This window comes from Miscanthus floridulus, chromosome 13 (genome assembly GCF_019320115.1).
Source record: "Miscanthus floridulus cultivar M001 chromosome 13, ASM1932011v1, whole genome shotgun sequence".
Classification (NCBI taxonomy): domain Eukaryota; kingdom Viridiplantae; phylum Streptophyta; class Magnoliopsida; order Poales; family Poaceae; genus Miscanthus; species Miscanthus floridulus.
This window is the reverse complement of record NC_089592.1, coordinates 15,885,429-15,890,609: the sequence shown is the minus strand read 5'-3', so window position 1 is coordinate 15,890,609 and position 5,181 is coordinate 15,885,429. Positions and strand designations below refer to the sequence as shown.

Sequence of the window (5,181 nt, the reverse complement as noted above, 5' to 3'; positions counted from 1 at the left end):
GAGTTCCGAGCTGCAGGGAGAAAAAGCTAGCCGTGCACGGTCCTTCTCGTTTTCAACAACCTAAACTTGCTTTAGGCACCATATAAGTATACTCCCAGGTGCGGAGCGCTCTCTATGGCAAGGTATGGTGCTCGCCATACCTTGAATTCCCAACGATTTTTACGCCCAAATCACTCCATACCATGAACACACAGCACCAAGGAAAGGTGAAGTTTCACTATAATAAACTCCGCGAGTCCCGGCGTCGGTGAGTTACCGAGTTTCCTTAGGGGCAGACTCCAAGACTCTCTGAAAGACTGAAGACTGAATTTCTCATCAGTCCTAGGGGCGGTGAGTTACAGAGTTCGCTGTTTGTATAACTTTTTATTAGTTGGGGTGTTTGATTATTACTTAATTACTAAGTTTGTTTAATTAATTTATGAATCGCAGTGAACATAAATTAATAGCGTGGTACATTGAACGAGAGATACTTAAAGGAATTAATCTTGAAAAGATTAAGAAATCACTTTAGAAAAAGAAAGATAGGCTGGTGAAATTGCCTACGTCGCCTAGACGCAATTGAAGTTCATTGTCACTTGGTTTGTCTATTAACTTCACTTGTATCTTTTTATCTGTTCTAAATGTTTTTACTTATATAGTAGGTGACGATCTTCATATTTTGTATGTGTAAGAGCCAATTTAGTGAGATTTTTTTTGACATCTATGTTATCGATTTCGCAATACCTTATTTTTTTTCGTCCTCCGACGCTGTATACTCTCGTAGTTGTACAAGAATATTTGCGTATATGCATACATATAAATACATGTACATTTCTTGGGAAACTGGCTCGATGATTCCTGCACACAGATATATACTAGCTACCTTGTTTCCATCGAGAAGGCGTACGTATGGCTTAGTGAATTACTACTTCTTTTCTAGGACGACATGCAAGATGATTCTTTGTGGATGGTATTATTTATGTTTTGCAACTTATTAGTTTATGTTCTGCAACCAAACGTATAACTTATTCCGTGGTCACTCAGACCAGACAACTTGTGACTCGAAAAATTATTCTACATGGCTGCAAATGCGTTGTTCTAACTTGATTTAACATGTGTCATGAGTTAAGATAATGGTCGGGACAATGAGGTGCAGTGGTGCACGATGTGTACTTGATAGTGAGGTGCGCGACAATGGCTCTTATCATACAATATACATGTAAGTTTAAACTAATTAGGACCCTTATATATAATTTATCACGTATTACTGTTCTTGGAGGAGTGGAGGGACAGACAGACAAGGGAGAAAGTGATGAACCGAGCGACAAAGGAAGAAATTTTGTCCTTTCAATATTAGGTGATACGGTATATTACTCTCTTTTACATGGATTGGTACCTAACATAGTACCCTCACCGTCCCACAAGGAAAAAACTTATAACATCTAAAAAAAAATCCACAAAGAAAGATACTTAGCACTATCGTCATGTGTTGGCTTTGTTCATCAGTACCGTTTACAAGGATTTCCGAGCTACAGGGAGAACAAGCTACCGTGCACAGTCCTTCTCGTTTTCAACAACTTCCTTGAGGCGCCATATATTTTTTTTAGAAAAAGGCGCCATATATAAGTAAACTGTAGTAGTTGTACAAGAATATTTGCATACTAGTCAGTTCCCCCAGCAATGAGCGGGGAGGAGCGAGAATAGGAACTGATGACCAGGAGAAATACATGAAGTATCATGTAAAAGTCAAAATATGCAGCCAAAAATAACCTAATACAGAAAGCATTATGTAAATGCTAAAATGTGGACTCCAAAATTGTGACAGATTAATTAAATCTGTGTAGGCATTCATAATACAAAGAAATAATGAGGCTAATAGCAGGCTGCAGCTGCCTTTTTTTTGTCAAACCATTCATATAATGGCATCACACAACGTGTAAATGCATTATTGTGGAATGTTCCTACAAAAGAAAACCAAAAGCGTAGATCAGATTACTGTTGAAGAAAATCTAAGGCTGCATAAATTTGTAGTAGCCCGTATTGCAATTAAAAATTGTAAGAATGGGATCATATGTTGGCAAAAATTCGTATCATATGCAATAGTAATCTACACATGTTGGGAAGAACATTTGGATTGCCAAAAAATATGAAGCTGCACAAACAAAACTGAAGGTATAGAAAATCACTATAGACACATGTGGAAAAGTAATCGAAGTGAACCTCAGAATTGAGGCACCAAGTAGAATAGATGCAATCACATCCGTGCACATTCCCGTAGTCCAACTCATTGTCACTTCCCGCTGTAAATCGGATAGCAGCATAGATCATCAGAAGTTTACATGGATAGGATAGGAAAATTAAAAACCTACAACAGCTCGTATAAGAACAATTGACTGGCTGGTACATAGTCAAATAAATTCAATATTGATTGAAACGCTTCATGAGACCTTACCTGGATGGGCAACAGCTGCATAAATTTGTTGTAGGCTGTATTACACTATAAAATTGAGGAATGGGACTGTATGTTGGCAAAAATTCCAAGCCTCTGCAATGGTAATTTACAAATGTTGGGAAGAACATTTGGATTGCGAAAAAATAGGAAGCTGCAGACACCAAATGGAAAGTTTAGGAAACCACTTTAGACACATATGTAGAAAAGTAATCGAAGTGAACCTCAGACTTGAAGCACCAATCTGAATAGACGCAACCACATCCATGCACATTCCCCTAGTCCAACTGGTTGTCACTTCCTACTGTAAATCGGATAGCTGCACAGGTCATCAGAAGTTTAGATGGATAGGCAAGGAAATCGAAAAACTTACAGAAGCTCCTATAAGAACAATTGATTGATCGGTACACAGTCAAATAAATTCGATATTGATTGAAACAGTTCATGAGACCTTACCTGGGCAACAGCCGCATAAAATTCTTGTAGCCTGTATTATAATATTAAAGTGTAAAAATGGGACCATATGTTGGCCAAAATTAGTAGCGTATGCAATAGTAATTTACACATGTTGGAAACAACATTTGGATCACCAAAAACTATGAAGTTGCACATACCATGATACCAAATCGGGAGCTATAGAGAATCACTGTAAACACAGATATGGAGAAGTAATGGAACTCAGAATTCAAACACCAATCAGAATAGACGCAACTACTGATAAAGTGACAGACAGGGGCACTACATCAGCAGATGCGCACTGCAAATATAAACATTCACGGTATTAATACACGACTGTCTGAACCAATCAAGCAATAAGCAGAATATGAAATTACGCAGCAGCAGAACAGGTACTAAAATGAAGGCATACATGCCCATACCAAATACAAACCATGACCAGTAGCACTACATTGCTGTTGGGGAACTAATCGTGCAATAGGCAATGTTCCCTATACTTGGAAAGTGTTCTTTGGCTTTCACGTGTATTTTTCACTCGTTATTTAAAAGTGTATTTGTTGACTGAACCCAAAAGAAAATGAACCAAAAGAACTGCTGAAATCATGGCAGGCAAATAAACACAGCATTATATACATGGGAAACTTTCAATTTTGAGGTATGACTTGCTTGAATACATGTAGGCTTGCTGAGGTAGCCATAGAGCCATCACTTGTTACTTGTTCCTAATTTTTATATTAGGGAAAAAACAAACTCATAAGAGAATCCAAACATATAAGTACATTTAATCAGATGTAGCACACTACTTACCTTAGCTGTTATAATCTGGACCAGGTAACATGTGAAGAGTATATCCTCACTGAGCATTTAAAAATGATGTAAGCAAACAACATCACCATTTTCTTCTGCTGAAACGATTGGCCCGCAAGAAATCAAGATTACTTTTATGGCTACCAAAAGATGTGGCACAATAGATGAAACAGAGGACGAAAATTCATTCATATCAATGAGATTATGTAACTGGGAAAGAAACAGAATTCACCTATTATGTTAATAGGAACCACAAACCATCTCAAATTATCTGTGTAGCACATGTAGTCAGAATGAAGCACCTGGGCAGCAACAAAGATAATTTGAGCCATTACAACACAGGGAAGGGTTGCAGCAGCAGCAACAATTCTGTAACTACACATCTGGTGAAATAATTTATATGCATCAGAATTCATACAGAATTGTTGGCTGTTTTATTTTGGACTACAAATACATGCGCGTGTATACAATTAGGAAATCACAAAATCAAAAACCAACTGGTCTAAACTGATGCATGAAAATACCCCAAACACACAAAAGAATGGATTTTTCAGGGAAAACAGATTGCAAGGAGGGACCAAAATTACCAGGGCAACTCTTTTAGGCTATGTAGAAACCACATTACAGCAAATGGAGCTGGGGACGCCCGGCGCCGCGCCGTACCAGCGTGTGGCCTGCGAAGCGCGTGGAGGGAGGCATCCCGCAGTGCCACCACGTCGGGAGAGAGGGAGAGGGGGTCTGCAGCGGGGATGCAAGCGGCGCAGAGGCAGCGACGGGAACGGCGAGGGCGGGCGCGGCGGAGGCGCCTAGGGTTCGGAGAGGACGAGTCGAGGGCTGGAGGGGCGTTTTTTTTAATCGGATGGGGAACGGCCGGTGGGAGAGGGATGGAAAAAATCGTACGACACAGTAAGGGGCGACGTGGCAGTGGAACATGTGGCTGAAATTTAGCGGAGACGTGGCTTGCTGAGGTGAAAGTTTTGGTATATAGGAATATGCATATACTAGTATACATGTACATTTCTTAGGAAATTGGCTCGATGATTCCTGCACATAGATACTCTTGTCTACCTTGTTTCCATCGAGGAGGGTACAACTCATTGGCTCACTTTTTTTCCCTAGGACAGGCAAAGCTGATTGTTTGTGGATGGTATTATATGTAGACTAGCAAACATATTCACACGTTGTAAATAGAATGTATAGCTTATTGTGCTATCACCTAGAAGATTTGCGGATCGAAGATTTATTCAACGGTCGAGTCATCTGTTCTAATACATTTATGAACCAGACTGATTGGAAATATGTTGTTCTATTTTGTTTGAGCATGGATCGTTCAAGTCACATATACATGAGGTGTGAGAGGGCTCTTATCAAACAATACACATGCAAGTTTAAACAAGTTGGGACTCTTATCTTTGATTTGTCGTACTCATAGTAAAAAGGAGTATGACTCTTAAATGCTCGGGGAATGGAGAGACATACAATTAGGAGAG

The 5,181-nt window shown here is 39.4% G+C and overlaps 1 long non-coding RNA gene across 13 annotated transcripts; it reads right to left on the bottom strand.

The window, feature by feature from the left end:
• Positions 1-1,471: 1,471 nt before the first annotated feature.
• Positions 1,472-4,550, bottom strand: LOC136500446 (uncharacterized). Of its 13 annotated transcripts, none has more exons than XR_010770034.1 (8): positions 3,924-4,550; positions 3,692-3,786; positions 3,518-3,606; positions 2,885-3,185; positions 2,653-2,747; positions 2,432-2,524; positions 2,200-2,279; positions 1,472-1,940 (listed from the first exon to the last, which is right to left on the bottom strand). It is a non-coding gene; the product is annotated as an uncharacterized lncRNA (long non-coding RNA). The 13 variants fall into 13 exon arrangements; XR_010770037.1 differs by having other exon boundaries at positions 1,473-1,940; positions 2,885-3,606; positions 3,692-3,789; positions 3,924-3,993; positions 4,279-4,550; XR_010770036.1 differs by having other exon boundaries at positions 1,474-1,940; positions 2,885-2,915; positions 3,051-3,606.
• Between the last annotated feature and the right edge of the window lie 631 nt (positions 4,551-5,181).